Raw genomic sequence first — 19,383 nt, 5'->3', positions numbered from 1 at the left:
CAGTATATGAAGGATCTGGCACATTATAAATGCTGAAGAACGGTTGACTTCCTTCTTTCTTTGCCTTCATTGTTTATCTGAGGTATTATTTAGGTTAATGAAGTTTATTTGCCCCCTTCCTTTTTTTTGCATGGCCTCTGATTATGGAAAATTTCAAAACACAAAAGTAGAGAGAATGGTATGATGAATTCCCATGAAGCCATCACCCAGATTAACAATTAAAAACAGATTATGAACAGGGCACATTTAGACAGAAATATTTTGATAATTTGGGGCTCAACGGATATAAAATAGAGTTACAGATTAAAGCCGTATTCCCATCTTTAGTTTAATGCCAGGCGTATAATAAGCATTCAATAAATGCTAGATATTATTATCATTGCTATCACTTATTTTTTTCTAAACGTATCCAAAGACCTTTTACAGACCTTATATAATACACCTTTCATCCAAAGGGGGCAAAGCATTTCCCACAATCCTTACAGTACATCATGATGTGGGGAGATGAAGTTACCCTGAAGAAAAAGCAGTGGAGTGATTCTCACAGCCTCTCTGGACAAGACGCCAGTTACTGGTCCCGTGGTTCTTGTTCTTGTGCACCAATGCCTTTTTCCCTCGTTCTCTGTCTCACCTGCTGAGCTTGGCAGTGAGCTCCTTGAGAACTGGATTCATGCCTGATGCAGCTTTACCTCTCCAGGGAAAGTGGCTGGGTGAGTGCTTAATGTTCAAAGTCATAGAGTCTGGAACAAAGTACTATTAGGAAAAGAACTAATTAAGCCAAATTAGCTTGAAAATTAGTTAAAGCATCCCCAATGTCTAGACTGAGTTTCCTTCATTTGGGTTAGAGAGGCCTTTTTTCATGAACCACTAAATCTACTATGATACAGAGATTAAAACTACTGGACCCTTTTGGCCATTATACATGGAAACACTGAAGCCAAGAATGTGAATTCAAAAACTCATAAGTAAATTCTTGGCTTAATTGGTGTTGCCTCTTATTCAATTTGACTTTAAACTCCTCAAGGGCAGGGACAAATCCTACTTCCTCTCTAACTCCCTCAGAACAAAGCCAGATACAAAGCAGATACTCACCAAATGCTTGTTAAATTCGATCGCCTTTCAAGGTAGATTGAGATGGAATCCCCTGTCTCTGACGGACTGGCTTTGGAAAATTCTACAAATAGATATTTAGAAACAAAATCGGGTACTTTTCCAGTCAGCTCCACTTTCAGAAACAACTTCTGTAAGTTTGTGTCTTTTAGGAAAATATTGAGGAAACAGGAAAAAGAGGAACCATTCCATTTCTGAAAAGATAAGAATAAAGTCTGATAAAGACAAAAGGCATCTGGGGTTAGTAGAGTTAAAACAAACTCAGACTGCCCAGCCTGTTTGAAGTTGACAAGAAGCAGAGAATGACCCACTGGTCCATTATGGAGCACAAAGCAACTTAATCGGCATTTCATCAATGAGAGGACACCATGGGGTAGCCCAGCCAGGCCAACTGGCACTGCGTAAAAAGCCGTGGGTATTTTTACCCAAAGAGCATTCCTACCTGAGCACATCTGTGTGTGTTTGTGTGTGTGCTGCGTATAAGGATGAGGAATGGCAGCGTGTATCACTAATGTGGGATCCATCCATGCTTTCTCATTGCTTCCCATAATGGAATTCCTGTGAAGATTCTTAAAAAATGGTTTCATTTTCTTTTGTCATTAATTCAGGTTTACTCCTTCATGATAGTTTGTAGCACCTCACAGAGTCCTAAGCACCTACTAGGAGTTTAATAAAATGCTTGTTGAATTGGGTAGGTACAAGGGGTAGAAATCACTAATGTAATATTAAACAAATGCATTTCCACTGAAGACATACTTTAGTGAGGGCTCTTCTAACTGAAAATGTTTCCTTTCCTATGCTATCGCTTATATGTGGAATCTAAAAAAAATGATACAAATGAACTTATTACAAAACAGAAATAGACTCCCAGACAAAGAAAACAAACTTATGGTTACCAAAGGAGAGCGGGGCGGGGCAGGGGGGCGGGGGGCGGCGGGTAGTGTGTGTGGATAAATTAGGAGTTTGGGATTAAAATATACACACTACTATATATAAAATGGATAACCACAAGGACCTACTATAGAGAACAGGGAACTATACTCAATATCTTGTATTAACCGTTAATGTAAGAGAATGTAAAAAAAGAATATATATATATATATATATATAACTGAATCACTTTGACGTACACCTGAAACTAACACAACATTGTAAATCAAATATATTTCAATAAAATTTTTTTTAAAAAATGGTTCATTTCCAAAGATGGATGCATGTGAGCCCACTTCTCTGAGCGCAGAAAGTTTTACGTTAAAAACTGTTCCAACCTCAAGCCCTTCTTCCTAGTCAACCTGCACCTGGAAAAGACCCAAATATACTCTGACTGACGCTGGGTTCTTCTCAGGACTTTTCCAGGAAGCCAGGATCTTACCTTGCCAGCTGCTGTGGCTGCAGCTGCTTCAGTCAACTACAAAGGGAGGGAAATCTGGGGCTGCTGCATGACCGGTGTCCCTTCAAGCATCAGGCTGCCCTTTGCACCTGGGGGATTTCACTGGCTTAGGAAAAGCAACATGGAAAAAAAAGCCCAGAGCTTACAAGTATACCTTTTCCTTCCCCTTTTAGCTCATTTCCACATCAAAGAATTAAGTTTCTCTATTTTCAATAGAGCTGAGGCCATTTTAGAATGACAACGCATACCACTCTCTTCACCTGGACCAACTGTGTCTCCTGACACTGTCCAAACCACATCACCCTCTCTTTCCTCCCTCCTTCCTTTTTAAATATCCCCGCTCCTCTGAGGACCCTAAATAAGCATCTTGGCAATGGAAGGCAGTAAAAATTAAAGTGGATCTTTGGCATATTATATCCTGTTGAAGAAACACAGAAAACCGAGAGCTGTTTAGCGTGTGACCCAAGCGGGGACTTTGACCCTTAATAATCCAAGAAGGGAAGCATGCAGATATGTTGCTATGCATCACTAGGTAATTGCTTGAATTCTCGATCTCTACAAAAAGTTTGTCATTCCGTCCAACTTGTCTTCTAAGAAAGAATGAAATTAGCTCTTTACCTTTCCCCCATCATCACAAAGAACAAAACCCCAAAGCTAGGTGATTATGTTTCAGGCCCCTGTATATCCCTTCTGCCCCATATGTTCTGACTGGGAGCCTATCAGAAGAATGTGAATAATGAGGCTATGTTTTCTTTTGACCCAGCTGTTTACAAACAAAGCTCTTCCTTCTAAGAAAGGCAACAACATTTAAATTGCTGAAAATTATCAGCCTCAACTCATCGAAATTTCATTGCAGCGCTACTCATTCAGGAAATGGGAACCATGAGAAGTTTCCCTTTTTTTTAATTGCCACCAGATGTGGCATACAAAGAATCTTTATTAAAATATCACACAGTAGCCAATGCCCTACAATTTTTTCTTCTGACACTTTGGTCAGAAAATGAATAACAAACCACTGATCAGAGAAAAAGAGCTCTAGATGTTATCTGGGAAATTGCAAAGGCCTTCACCTGCCCCCAGAGCCTCCAGCCACCTTACCCTGCCTTACCTTGTCTTTTTTCCATAGCACTTAACACATTATTACACTATATACTTATTTATTATGTTCATTATTTATTGCCTGTCTCTCTTGCTAGAATGCATGTTCCATAAAAGCAGGGATCTTTGTTTTGTTCACTGATATATCCCAAGGGCCTAGAACTGTGCCTGGCACACTATGCCTGCTCAAATATTTGTTGAGTGAATGAATCAATGAGTCAGTTTGTCCCTTCTTTTTTTTTTTTTAAGTTTTTATTGGAGTATAGTTGATTTACAATGTTGTGTTTGTCAATTCTTATTGGGTCAAAATCTCTAGGCCTCACCTCGAAAGTGGCACTAATGCCACATATCCTATTCCACACAGGTATCATCAGAAGGATAATCCCAATCTTAATTCCAGATACACTTTGTCTCGCTCCCTTTACCCTGCTTCTCTTCTGAGAGTATCTATTTTCGTCAATGACAACACAATCTACTAGTCCCAACACTAAAATTCTTAGTCTGTTACACTTCCCTCTTCCTCATCCCTCAGATCACTAAGTCATCAAATTCCTGAAGATGCTTCCTTTCAAATGTCTCTCCGATTTGTCCCTTCCTCTCTATTCTCATTGCCCTTGTCTACACAATTATCACCTCAAATAGATTCCTAATTGATCCCTTAGCCTCTAGTCTCTCCCCCCTACAGGTTCTTTTGCATGTCATAAGCATCGTTTTGAACACATCAGTCCTCTTCCAAAGCCAGCTGTGATCTGGCCCACCTAGCAAACCTGACCTTCCTGAGTGGTCAAATGGTCAGGAGTTAAGTCTTGAAAAAATAGAAAGTGTTGCATAGGCAAATGAGTTATGATACGTAGGGGGAGGGGACAGGATCGCAACTGTCAGGCTAAGGAGCTTGAACTCCATCCTGGAGACTGACTGGAGACAGAATTCATGGTCTATTGCAAGATATTTCTGACTATTAATTCAGCAATTATCTACTGTGTATCCACTATATTTCTGGCAGTGTTGAAGGTGCTGGGGATACAGGAGGGAATAGTTTTTCTTGGGATTCTGGGACAGGTCGAGAGAAAACAGCAAGGACCAATAACAAGCCACCCGCAGCCTCTGTCCTTACGCTCACTTGTCCCCTTCTACTGGCCCCAGACACTCTCAGACTTAAAATAAGCACAGTTAGCCAGGCTAGTCATCACTTCACCTGTTCTCTTGCTCAAAGCTTCTGCTGCTGAAGACTTGGGCCACAGGTTAGTTAGGAAAAAGAAAAGAAATGTTTCCTATAAGTCATGAGTCAACAAACTTTTTCTGTGAACAGCCAGACAGGAAATATTTTAGGCTGTGGACCTGACACTGACTATCACAATAACTCACCTGTAACACAAAAGCAACCACAGATAACACTTAGACAAGTGGGCATGGCTGCATTGCAATAAAACTTTATTTACAAAATCAGGTAGTGGGCAGATTTGGTCCGTTAGTTCACTGACCTCTACTCTAATATATTAGGATATTTCAAATCTAATGCTTTGTTTTAATTAGGGAAGGTAGCATGGAGGACTGTAAAGATAATGAGTTTTGGAGCTCAGAAAACTGGAATAGAATTCCAACTTTACAACAAAACCTGGGGCATTAGGAAAATAAACTACAGCTTTCCTAATACATAAAATGAGAAGCAGCATAGCATGGTGGCCTGTAGAGTCAGTCTGCCTGGGTTCAAATCCCAGCTCTTCCACTTTCTACTTTTGTGATTTGGGGCAAGTTTCTTAATCACTCTGAGCTTCAGTCTCTTCAGCTATTTTCAGGGGGATGAAAAATTAAACCCTCCTCATTTTGAGGATTAAGTGAGATCATGCATATTAAGCGCCTGGAACAGAGTAAGCACTTGATAGCTGTTAGCTATTATTATTGTTATTATTACTGTAATATTACTGTGACTTTCCTAAGGAGTGGCTATTGAGCCATTACCAATACAGGTATTTGTTTTCTTCTTTCAGAGACTAAAAACAGACAGGAGTTGTCCTGTTCTTACACTTTGAACATTTTTCACACAACTACAGGAAGCTGAAGTCACCTTGTAAAGCAGCCCCTGCTTTTTCAAATGTTTGCCTATAAGTGGATTTCAAAGTCTGAAGATTACCATGCATAATATATTATACTTATGTCAGCATTAAAATTTTTCCATTGATTTTTCTCTTGCCTCCATCAAGGGTTTTGTTGGACAGGACTTTGTCTCAAGAGGAGGCTGCTTTTGCTTATTCCGAATTGTGAGCACAAAGAATTTCTTTCAGGCTTAGTGTCTTTATATCAACTTATATGGTTTTTGTCTCCAGTTACAACCAAGTTAAAATTCTCCAATACACACTAAACGTCCCTTCCCAGTTTAGACAGACATAAGACTGTCCCAATCCATTCAACACCATCAGGAGAAAACGGGACTGGATTTTGGGTGTCTCCACCCAGAGCACCCTGTCCTCCTGGCAACTGGTGCCAAAACTGAGGAAAGAAAGTAGATTCATGAGTCTAAGGAAATCTTTTACTCCAGGGTGCTGTAGCCAGAGTTTAATCATAATGGACGAGTAACCTTTCAAAGAACACACAGAAAAATAGATATTATCTTTCACACTGTATAGCACACATCAAGAGTAATACTGCTCCAAAGTACATTAAAGCAAAGATGGTCTTATTTGAGTGAAAATCTGTAGGATCACTTTTGTTGTCTGTTATGCTTTATAAAATGCATCTCAGAAATCTTAATGGCTCTTCACATAAAGATCCCTTGAGCCAAGAGTGTGGACTGTTCCCTTCTGGTCATGTCACCACTAGTAAGCACAGCAGCCTTCTCCTAGCCTGCTCAGAGAGTGGCGGGCTGCATTTCAGGTTGTCTCAGACAATCCAAGCCACTGTATACGTCTGTTCTTTGTTAGAAGTAATCAGCCACAGGAGCAGAGGTGGTAAACAGTAATTAATATGCAAATTTGCAAGTAACTTGCCTCCTGGTGCTGAGCCTTCTTTGTTTGTTTGCACAGTCGTGGACAAACTGGGATTTGTCTTTGCCGTAATTAGCAGGATAAATATAAAATTATGACATTAATTGTTAGCTGGCTTTTTAAAAATGGCGGTATACCCCTGCTGTGCCTGAGATGCTGCAGCTCAGCAGGGGGTTCCTTCAAAAATGAATTTTAAAATGCCCAAGTACCCATTTTAATTAAAAGGCAAACACTGAAATGAGTTTGTCACTTCAAAAATCATAGTTACCGGGCAACAAATCATCAATGCATATATTAACAATTAGTATTTGTACATCAGTTGACCTTATCTCAATGCAAAAGAAAAAAATCACTCTTTTATACTAATAATGAAGAGTAATATTTACTAAGTGCTCTGCACCAGGCACTGTGTTAAGCACTTTTCTTGCATTATTTCAATGACTCCTAGTAGCAGACAGACTGGGTGGTGCTATTAATATCCGCATACGTGGAAGCCAATGCTTTAAGATAGGTTTTTCTGGGTCTGCTCTCTAACTGTTGTGTCTTCAAGATTATATGTGCAGCTCTCGTTTCTTTTCTTTTCGGGTTCTCTCTTCACTGAGAAGTTTCTACCACCTGGCTGCTTTCAACTAATGTTTCGCAGCATACTGATGATGGCCTAAACCTTCTCTCTAGCTCCAACTTGTCTCCACTACATTTTAGTCCTCATCAGATTCTTGCTTCTGCTACCAAGTAAAGCCCACGTTCCTTAGCCTGATATTGAAGGCTCTCCCCAATCTGGATGGCTAATTTCCATCTTTTATTTCCCATTTTATTCTTTCATTGTTCAACTCAGCTCCCATTATTTAGTGTTAATTGGCAAAGTCATTATATTTGTTCCTGGGGGTGAGATGGGATGGGAAAGCGGAAAGTGAAATTTTAAAAAGCACCAGTTCTCAAGGAGGTTCTGGCGAGAATTCAAAGGAAGCAATGATCAACTTCTAAACTAAGACTTTTGATTGTCCTGATTATAGAGAAGTAGGAATAGGAATCCAGTGCCTCTGTCTTTTGGTAACACAGCCCAGTGCCTTAGATATGGCATGTGGCGTGATGCCACAAAGCCCTTGGCAGTGGTTTTCTTCCAACTTGATGTACATATCCCTGAAGTTCTTCCTTTCCTTCCAAGTCTCAGCTCTAGGTTGCCTCGCTGGGAAAGCCTTCCCTGCTTCTCCCAAGCACATGAGGCATCCTTCTGTCCCATTCCCACTACAGCCTTCCTTTGACAATTACAATACGATATCACACCACGGTGTAATTTCGTGTTTACCTGGCTGTCTCCCCACTAAACTGTGAGCACCTTGAGGTTAGAAAAAGGATTTTTTTCCCCTTTATGTCTCCCATGCCGAGAAGAGTGCTGGCACCTTATTGGCACTAGTTGCTCTTTGCAAGCAGCCAGACAGTGTCAGACCTGCTAACAAAGTCAGACAGTGCCTTCAGAGAGGAAATTAACAATTCAAAGCAGAGGCCAGTGAAAAGGAACCTGGAGGAGTAGCTGGGGAAAAGCTACCTCCAGGCTGGCCAGGGCAAGTGATCTCCAAAGCTCCAGCTGATTACTGAGGGCTGGGAATGGGAGTGGCTGCAAAAGAAAGGCTTAGCAAAATGACTTTATAAACTGCTCCATTCCAGGACTTTCTGAAACAAAATACCCCAGGAACTGCCCTTTGAATCTTTAAATCTGGCAACTTTGGGCAGGTTCCTTGGGAAGAGTAGGGGTAATATTTATTCTACTCTTTCAAGAGATGGTGGGGCTTCCCTGGTGGCGCGGTGGTTGAGAATCCGCCTGCCGATGCAGGGGACACAGGTTCGTGCCCCGGTCCGGGAAGATCCCACATGCCGCAGACCGGCTGAGCCCGTGAGCCATGGCCGCTGAGCCTGCGCGTCCGGAGCCTGTGCTCCGCAACGGGAGAGGCCACAACAGTGAGAGGCCCGCATACCACACACACACCAAAAAAAGATGGTGAAATAATGGTGCCACTAGAAAGCAATTGCCTCGATACTGCCACAGTAGCCATTAGAAGTCTGTAAAACTTGACCTCAGTGGATGTTCAAAGGGATACACACCATCAGCCGGAGAGCTGTGAGGCCTCTCTCTGGCACTGTCTGCGGCTCCATCATGCAGGGTCAGAGATAGTCAAGGCAGGAGGCAAAAGATGGAATGATGAGAAGAAGAAAAGCATCCCTGGGTTTTCAATGTACCTTCAACCTCCCACTCTTCCCCTTATCAGACCCTTTACCATCAGTCACAGAAGAGCACCACAGCATCAGTTATTCTCAAAGGATGGGAGAGAGCCCCCCAAACACACACTGTCGGGGTATAGACTGAAAATTCCTGAGTTATTCTGCTGGCACTAATACTACAACGCCTCTAACCTCCCAGGGCTGACCCAGACATGTCTGTTGGCCCATTTTCCGTACATCCACTCCAGCTCTTTCTAAAGCCTTGGTGCAGGGTGTCGGTTCTAACAGGGTGGGAACCGAGGAGGATCAGAGGCTCTTTGGAAGCAGGCATCTATTGATCAGCTCCTGCCATCCAGCGAGAACAGTCTGAATTCTCCACCCTCTCCATTCTCTTCATCCAGAACAGGGCCACTTTTATTATTTTACTTTTTGGTACTCCACATGGAAGTTCATTTCTAAAAAGAGGGAGGCTTCCGCTGCTTACAGGAAAAAAAAAAGAAAGAAAACCACGGCTCTAACCTCACTCATGAATCAGACAGTCAAGTGTAGTGGTTCAGAGCAGGAATTCAGAGCCAAATAGCTAGGGCTGGATCCTAGGCTGGTTATTTACTTGCTGCATGACCTTGAGCAAGTTTCTCAATTTTTATTCCCTGTTCCTTAGTTTCTTTACCTGCAGCATGTGATTAACAATTGTACCGACCTCAAAGGGTCATTGTGAGGATTCAATGAGTTAATATATGTACAGCGTTGAGGACGGGACTGGGACATAGTTAGGACTGTGCGTTTCCTTTTACTTTTGCTACAATGTGGCCTCCATGAGGACGAGGAATTTTGCAATTTTGTTCATTTCCGTTTCCCAAGTGCCTAAACCAGTCCCCGGCACATGGAAAGTACTCGATGAGAAAGTACTCGATGAATAATCACTGAATGGATCAAATGAATACATCTGGCTACCATCACTCCTCGCAGCTTCGAATGCCACAAAGTAATATCACTTTTAACTGTCCCCTGGCCTCTCTCCTAACAGTTGGTCCCTGGTCCTCTGGTGTCCTGCAGCCTGTAAAGGTGGTGCACGGCCTGGGAGAAGCGGCACTGCAATGAGAAGGGTGAGGCACGTTCTGGGACCAGCTCTGTCCCTCCTATACCTGTGGCCTCCGCTTCTCTGAACTCTAAAACGCGAGCGTTGGAACCAGAAGATCTGCGTATATGTCTCAGCCAGGAGACTGACCGTGAAGACAACTGACCGCAGACTAGAAGTGAAACTGGGTGGCTTAGTTGGTAAAAGTAGGTAGGCTCACAGAGTCCTGCTTCCAGGACATAAGTGTTCAACCATAAAAATGTTCCAAAGCACCATCAAATATTATTCTAAAAATCTGTAATTCTTCTCTCCAATTACAGTACGCTGCTCCTCCATTACAACCCGTTGTATGTTTTATTACGATTTTCACTCATAGTTGATGAAGAAAAGGGGTGCTGACCTGAAAACTGAAGTGCTCCTCTGAAGACTTGGAAAACCCGTGGACTCTGTGTAGCCACAGAAGGCATGCTCATCACTGCCACTCCTCACCTGGGAAAGAAGCAAGTCTGTGGAACAGCACACTCAAGAATCATTACTGTCAGTTCAGTGAAATTACAGGTATTAGCACTCAGATTAGATTGTTTACATAATGACAATTACTACAAGAGGGAAGGCAGCACTGAAATGTGCCTGTGTGGTTGACACACGTGACTGATGAAGAGCCCACACCATGCACGGGGCACAGGCTGAGCCTCTCACCTGGCATCCACGAAGACGCTGAGGCAAGGTGCAAACCATTGCTGATGGTGTGGCAAGCTTTAGTGAACACGGGGCTAATGGAAGTCCCCGTCAGACAATCTCAAGTTACTTAGGCCCAGCAAAGAATCCAATCTCCATTCTTCTCTTGTCACGAGCTAAACTTGACCTGTGGGATTAAGGTAATGACTTACTCCAAGAAACCCTCAGATCATTTTTGAAACTCACACAGTTCTGCTCTGAGAGACATGGGATGTTGGTCTTTCCTCTATGGTATGGAACCTATGCCTAGCAGGACTTCAACATATCGTAGACCCACTTAGCTCTTTAGAGCAAAAAGCTACCTTCCTACCTGACACAATGTTGGCTTACCAGCTCCAAGGAAGTATTAGCGGTCCAAGTGGTTTATTCTCTGAACTCAATGACACTTTGTTTAGCATTTAAGCCTGGTCTAAACAGTTCTGACCTAAATTTCTTCCACATTTAGAGATTATCAGTTCTTTTTTTAAAAAACAGATTACAGTTACGTGCCCTGGAAGCCATTCTATTTGCTACCTGATGGCTTTCCAGACTCTCTCTGAACCTCTTTCCATCTGCTCTGACTTGTGTCTAACACCTTTTGAACATTCATTCTTTCATTCAGTAAACTATCATTGCGCACCTATTGGGGGGCGTCCATTATGCATGCATTATGCCCTGTGTTGAAAAATACAGCCCCTGATGTCTCTCTGGTGGCCACTATCTCTGCTGCTGCTTCTTCCCTCATCTCAATCCACCTTGACATTAGTAGTCCAACCTTTACTTTATCTCCTCATTATTTTTATTATGTTAATAATATGTATTCACCACAAAACAAATAAGAAATACAGATAAGAAGAAAGAAAAAAAGATAATTGAAACTTGAAATCATTTGATCATTACTTTTCCTTTCCAGGTAAGCAGATATCATAATACCAGATACAACATAAAAGGGGCAAATGTATTTTTGTTTCTTCATTTAACTTTTTATTTGAAAATAATTATAAACTCACAGAAAGTTGCAAAAATACCCTTCAGTTTCCCCCAGTCATCATCTTACATAGCTATAGTGTAATGAAACAGACATAAACAATATACCAGAAAAAGAGTTCAGAACACTGGTAACTACAGTGTGATAACAAAACCAGGAAGTTGCACTCGTGTGTGTGTGTGTGTGTGTGTGTGTGTGTGTGTGTGTGTGTGTAGTTCTATGAAATTTTGTCACCTGTGTAGATTCATATAATCACTACCACAATACACAAGATACAAAACTGTTTCATCACCATCAAGGAACTCCCTCATGCTACTTCTTTTTAGTTGCCCTCACCCCTGTCTCTAACCCTTGGCTACCGTCAATATGTTCTACATATCTATAATTTTGTCCTTTTGAGAATATTACGGAAATAGAATCATGCTGTATGTGACCTATTGAGATTAGCTTTTTAAACTCAACATAATGCTCTTGAGAGCCATCCAAGTTGTTGCATGGATCAATATTTCATTCCTTTCTCTTGTGAGTACTATTCCATGGTAAGGATGTACCACAGCTTGTTTAACCATTGAAGGACATTGGGGTTGTTTCTGATTTTTATCTTTTACAAATAAAGCTTCTGTAAACATCCATGCACATGTCTTTGTTGGACCATAAGTTTTTATTTCTCTGGGATAAATGCCCAAGTACAATTGCTTTTATGGTAAATGCATTTTTAGTTGATAAGAAACCGCTAAACTATTTTCCAGAATGGCTGTATCAGAAATCTAGTTTCTCCACATCCTCACCAGCACTTGGTATTGTCACTATTTTTATTTTAGCAGTTCTAAGTACAAGGCGTTTTTAATAGTAACAGTATCTCGAAAGCATGGAGATAAACACAATGAAACTTAACTTCCTAACTACTTTATAAAAAACAAACTAATAATTTTTACTTCTAATATGCAAGTTTTACTTGATGATGTTTATAACAGATTCTACCTCATTAAATATTACTTTAGCTTTTTTTAACCTAAAAAAATAATTATAAAGGTCAGCCTGGCATGGAAAATTAATTCATAAGGTCTCACATTATAATAACACTAATTGAGGATATTTTGACAAGTGTGCAGGGTTTATGGTAAATCCTAGAATATTGGAGAGCAGAGCTTACATTCTTCATCAGCAGGATGTCTCTATGTCTCATTTTGTTTGGGACTGTCCTGGTTTATGCCTGTTGTCCAGTATCTCATGTGGTTTAGAATTTTTTCTCGATTTTTCATTTTTAAATGAAGTATAATTAGCAATTGTTGCATTAAGATAAGCTGGAGTAGATTTACGAGAACTCCATCAGAGCCAGAGAGATGCTGGGATCAATAAGAAACATGAGACATAGAGATACGCTACTGTAACATATGTGAGAGAGTTTAGAGATTAAGTTCTTACATGGTAGTTTAGCCATTTATTGTAAATCTACAACTGTTTATTTTGTTGATAACATGTTTATACTGCAATAAATCCTTTTGACCACAATGAATTCAATAAAAATGAAGGAGTATATTTAGTAGAAAATTAAGTACTAAACATCCAAGAAAGTTGATGATGAACATGTTTCTTGGACAAAACGTTTGTTGACGTTTATCATTCTCTATAAAAGGGGTCACAGTGATATCACTGACCACATGAGAGCCAGAAGACTAAATCTACTAAGGAAGCATCAATATCGATGCTTAATAGTTATTTTAAGAAGAATGCGCTGGGAAAAATGTTAACCACTAAAGCTTCGGAAGGTGCATTTATACTCACCGTGTGAATCATATGTTTAGATCGTGTTTAAATCAAATGACTGTTCTCCTAAACACATTCCAAAATATTTTCAATTCCAAGTTTTCTTGTGTACATAGAAAAAGTAAAACAAGAGATGTTATGTGTTATCTCCATTAATATTAGAATCACAATTAAATGCCACCAGTTTTATGTTAGTGTCATCATTTACTTCTTTTAATTGCAATATTGGTACATTGTTTTTCATCCAATTCATGGAATCAAAGTAGAGGTTTTAGACGTTGATTCCTCCACATCTGATATTATTGTGAATGCTACTGAAAATTCCATTTAAAAGTTTGACACTTAAAATAAAAATTTTTTGTGATAATAATTCAAGTTTTGGTAGAGCAGACCGTCATGGTAAAGACAGTGTTCTCCAGTTATGGAACAGAAGTGTATAACAATTAGTGTAGTGCTCATATAATTTATATAGTAGTTATATCCATAGAAGATTGAATTAGGAAAATAATTACCTACATATAGCATTACTGAATTACAAACCTGATATTAAAGACTCTAAATTATACCAGCATGGCACTACATGCTTTCTCTCCTTCCTGTCTGATATAAGATTTTAGAAATGCTTGAGTCTTGAAGAACTATTTTCTATTTCAACTTAAGTGCCCCTCAATGGCACTGAACATTTTTATAAACAAGTTTTCTAAATTTGGCTCCATTTCATTCAAAATTAGCTGGAAATACTTAAAGTATTTATTGAATAGAATGCCAAACAGTTCAGCTTCTGAAGTTTAATGAGATCACAATTACTAAAAACAAAGCTTACAAATAAAACGATATTGAAATGTATCCCTATACAAGCAAGAGAGAAAGTGTACAACCCAGAAAGGAGAGTTCGAATAATCCCCAAGTATGATTTGAAATTCTGTGATTGTACCTGGGAATATCTCATCTTGTAGGAAGTATCTTTTGATAAAATTCCTGTTGTTAACTGGACACATTTATATTTTGTTTCAGAAAGAAATTTGAGAAGGTCTACAGTTTGGGGGCATTTAAATTTGGCAAAAGTCAAAAGATTCATAAATGGTGAAAACTTTATCTAATGAGCTTTTGCTTATAAAATTATTTGTTGTAATAGTTATCATAAATAGAGACAAAAAGACAGTCTTTGTGAAATTATTTGGCTGAAATATTCAATTTGAAAATTCAAACTAAAAATTTAAATTGAAAATATATTTTACTTAGCAGAATTTGCTTGCTCTGAGCTTAACAAGTATCTCAGCATTTATAGAGAGTATTTTCTCAGACAAGAGCTGATTTAAGGTGTTAACAATTTTAAAATTTATAAACCTTAAAATGTAATCTTTAAGATGATTGTGAGCAGTTATATGTGAACATTTAACTTAATAACAACATATTGAAAAAAATATCAGAAAAATACAATCGGCTTGATTATCAGACAGAACACTGTGCAACTGATTAAAGCACATTAATATATACCGAGACTAATTATTCAGATGATATCATTTCAAAGTTCAGATAATAGATATAAATAACTTAAAATTTTTCCTTCATGTACACTGTTCTATTATTTTTATTCTTGAAAAATAATTTCTTTTTTGAAAATAGTTTTTGAACAGACTTTATAGATCCACCATTCTAATAAAACTAATTTGTTGGTTAATAAATGTACATTTTTTAAAACTATATAATTAATTTTTTAGTACCCTTTCATTCTTAAAACTGTCCAGATTTGGATGATGAATTATATAATCACTCTATTCATAAGGAGGCATTTTCATACTGAAATTTGGTCCAAAAAGTGGACTGCAGCATGTTCACATGTACCCAGCTTAAATACATAGATGGTTTGATGGCTCGGGTGGTTTTGAATTAGGTTATCCTAAGACCGAATAATGGACTGACCACAGTACACGGACCACACCAACAATGCACAAAATATCTCCGAGGATGTCTGCCAAGTATTGGAGGATTCTTCCTCCCTTGTGGAGAAAGAGGGAAATTCAGTAACAAGAGTGGCTCTGACAGTCCCAAGAGGATAACTATGTTTTTCACTGTACATAGAGCATAAAGGTAATATTGATGGTCTCCAATTCCATAAAGAGTTGAAGAAAGGGATCTTAAACAGTCCTTAAATCCCATATTGCCTAGGAAAGGAAGAGGGACATAGTCTAACCTTCCTCCACGACAGCCCTCTGGCTAACCTTGCTTCACATGATAATCCAACACCAATAGTCCAAACTGTTGGGTTCTAGTGGAACCACTGAAAGATTTATAGCAGACTGCACCTCCATAGAGATACACTGGTACATTCGGGGGCTAATTTGTGATTTCTCAAAAATTTTCCAGATTTAGAGAGCAGCAAGCATAGTGGAAAGAATATAAATGTTGAAGCTAGATATCATTTCACCAGCTATGTTCTCTTGAGCATCAGAACCCCTTACCTGTAAAATGAGAATGATAACAATAATAATACCTTGCACAAAAGAGAATAATTTGAGCAGTGAGAATAAGAATAATTTGCTATTTAAAATACAACTATTCCTACTTCGATCCCTAGGGAAGGAGACAGTTTCTCTTAGGAGTAGGTCAAGTTTTTGCCTGGTAGAATGCTTTGATGAGCACCCACACTCAAACCCTGGGCATGGGCCATGGTTTAGAAAGATATTAGGAAAAAAAGAGGAAGTTATAGATAAACTAAATTTCAGTAGATATGGACAGAAATTTGAGGGAACCATTTAATCTGAAGTTCTCTGCTGTGAGCTGCTGTGATCCCTAGACCCAGTGTTCTTCTGCTATTACCCTAGGCACTTTAATAAATATGTAGTCCATCTGAATGCCTTGTAAGGAGTGGTATTTGGGGAAATTCTAGGACAGGGCTACCTTCGTGGGCACGTGACCTGTGCAGTCGCACCCTCAAGCTTAGAAAGGCCACATTCTTGGTTTAAGGTTCTCCTGTCACCATCTTGAAATTTTTAATCATTTTTGACAGAGAGTCTCCTTATTTTCCTCTTGCACTGGGCTCTACAAATTATGTAGCCAGTCCTGTTCTAGGAGCACAACCTGTGTTCTTTTATGGGGTCCATGGGTCTGCAGGACAGACAAGGGAAAAGCTCCAAAGGCCAGATATTAATGAGAGTGAGAATGCAGTAAGAACATGAAATCAGAGCTAGCAGTGACCACAAGAATCTATCCCAATCTTGGTGAGAAAATTGGATTTCCACAGAAAGTTAGGACATTCAAACCAATTTTATGTAAATTTCAAAGGTAGGGCAAGCCCAACATTATCTGTATTACATTAGCAATGATTGATAGACAGATAGATAGATAGATAAGCAATATAACATGGCTGAAACATGGTTATCCTCAATAAATGATTAGTATTGTTGTTATTTTAGGGTCATACCTGAGTAGCAATGAGAAAGTGTGAGAGGTGTGACTATACATGCATACATGTGCACACATGTGTTGTGGGTGTTCCTCTAATTCTCTCTTCCAAATAGTACATCTCCAAATGTACAAATTTTGGAATCTTAAATTCTACAAAATCTACTTACACATGTCACTGTGCTGTGAATGATACTTTTTAGTCTACTTGTAGCTTTACCAGGATTTCCAGGGCTAGACCTACAATGAAAAGAAGGTGTTAATGGGAAAGCAGAAGGGTACAGGTAATGAAAATTATACTACTTTAAAGTGTTTATGGAGAAACATTTTTAACACTAATAGAGCCATGGCCCAACCTTACTACGAATGTCATGACTGGAGCCATTTTCCCTTTGAGGACGCTAGGGAACAGGAAGAACTCACTTGATTCCAAACACAGGAGAGGCTGAATACTTCCCTTGGACCTGTGGCCCTTATTGATATTATCCTGAAACACCTTTGCTTTTCCATTTGAGGTGGAGGAACATTTCTATAATAGATTCAGCTTTCTTTGTTCCTTGATATCCTCTGGAAAAGAACAATTAAACATCCAAAATGACCACACACACCTTTCACCTCCACTGGATCTATAGTCCTGTTAATGTCAAAGTTGCCCAATAAAGGAAAACCCTTAAACTCTCGAAACAGGGATCTTTGACTTTGGGATATGATTCAGTGATGTAAATAGGTGACATGACATTTTCTTGAGCATTAATCTACGTTAAAGTGTACTGAATGCATGAGAGAGTGGCTACTGGGTGCTCACTAGCCTCATTTCTGTTCTTATTCAGAAAGAGAATGTGGTAGGAAGAATTTAAGATGACCCCCCCCCCAGTGACACCCTTGAATGTCAGTAGGACCTGTAACTTGCTTCTAACCAGTGGAATATGGCAAATGCAATGGGACATCACTCCCATGATTGTTATGTTATATGGCAAAAATGAAGAGATTTTTCAGATGTGATTAAGGTCTATAATCAGTTGACTTCAAATTAAAAGGAAATTATCCTGGGTGGGCCTGACCAAACCAGGTGAGCCCTTTAAAAGAGAGTCTAGAGTTCAGCGATGCTGGCTTTGAAGAAGCAAGCTGTCATGAATTCTACAGCTGCAAGAAAATGAACTGCCAACAACTATGTGAATTTGAAAGAGGACCCCAAGCCTCAGATGAGGCCTTAACCCCAGATGGCACCTTAGTTTCAGCTTTGTGTGACTCTGAGCAGAGAAGCCAGCTAAGCAGTGCCTGTAAAATCCTAAATGTATGCTGTTTTAAGGCATTGAGTTTCTGGTAATTTGCTACACAACAATAGAAAACTTAATAGAGAGGGGTAGAAAATTAGGGGTGAGGGCCAAATAGGGAACCCAGCCTACCAAGGAAGTCATGAGCTAGATGATAATTAAAGCTAACTGAAGATGCTCAGCTGCTAAGAGCCCAGCATGGGACTGCCTACTTGACAGGGAAACATAAGTGAGAAAGGCAGTAATAAATTGCTTTTTAGATCTGAAATAAAAGCCACCACTCACTTGATTATCATCTGAAGCACATCCATAATCATAGCTGGTTTAAACAAAACAAACAACAACAACAACAACAACAAACCCAGAAACATACTCTCAAGGTTACTGATTATCCTCCAAAGTGCTTGTGTGAATTAGTCAGCGACTCTGGCTCTTGGCTATATCTTTGAAAGATAATAGTATTTAGACCCTACTGTGCTCTCATCCAGCTCTCCAATCAGCTAGAAAATCTGAAGGTATTTTTTGAAAGAGTAATAAAAGAAAGCAGTATGTGAATCACTAAAAAGCATTATCTGATGACTGATTTTCTATCATTCTGATACTCAATTTAGAAATGGAATGAAAGAGAATGGGAAGAGAATTGGGCTCCACTGATGTGTGAAAGCCTTGAAAAACCTTTAGTCATGTTTAGCACTGGAGCTTGTAGGTTAAAGGAAGCATATGAATATATATGAAAGAATTTACTTAAAGAGTGTTGCTTTCTTTATGCCTTCATTCTTAAATGAATCAATTTTGTCATCAATTGAATCTCACTTGAAATGCTCCAGGGAGCTCAGTATTTGAAGGGTTTCTACAGTAAGTCAAAGTAAAGCTTTTAGCGGTGTATATAATTAGGCAACCTAAGACTTCTGTTCTACTGATACATACTTTTGTATCCCAAGACTTTCCATAGTGAAGAACTGATTTTAAAAAACTATATTCAATTAGTTTTCGTGAAGTGCAGTGCCCACTGAAACTGCAAACTAAAGAATGTTACTCTCCATTTGGTCCTAAAAGGATGAGGTCACTAGCCACTGCAGTCCAGTTGCTGACTTTTAACACACCTTGAAAGGAGATCAGGAATGAGGCACTCTGTGCTTTGGGAAAAACTGACAGAACAGGCCTTCAGATAGGTATTTTCAGGAGAAAATTTTATGAACCCAATTTCTTGTACCTTCTTATGCCTAGAAAAGCACTAAAATCCTTAACGGAAACATCTGCTCCTTGTGACTGGCAGCAGCATTCTACCGAGACGTGTGCTTGACTGCACTTTCCCCTTCACCAAAATCATATATAATACTTACCTTACCCCCTACCTC

At 39.4% G+C, this 19,383-nt stretch overlaps 1 long non-coding RNA gene across 1 annotated transcript; it reads right to left on the bottom strand.

The window, feature by feature from the left end:
* Positions 1-247: 247 nt before the first annotated feature.
* LOC114487171 (uncharacterized) lies at positions 248-13,524 on the bottom strand. Its single transcript, XR_003681982.1, has 5 exons — positions 13,365-13,524; positions 10,574-10,739; positions 10,275-10,363; positions 1,093-1,304; positions 248-753 (listed from the first exon to the last, which is right to left on the bottom strand). It is a non-coding gene; the product is annotated as an uncharacterized lncRNA (long non-coding RNA).
* Positions 13,525-19,383: the final 5,859 nt, after the last annotated feature.

This window comes from Physeter macrocephalus, chromosome 11 (assembly GCF_002837175.3).
Source record: "Physeter macrocephalus isolate SW-GA chromosome 11, ASM283717v5, whole genome shotgun sequence".
Classification (NCBI taxonomy): Eukaryota; Metazoa; Chordata; class Mammalia; order Artiodactyla; family Physeteridae; genus Physeter; species Physeter macrocephalus.
The sequence above is the reverse complement of the archived record's forward strand: the minus strand, read 5'-3'. Positions and strand labels throughout refer to the sequence as shown.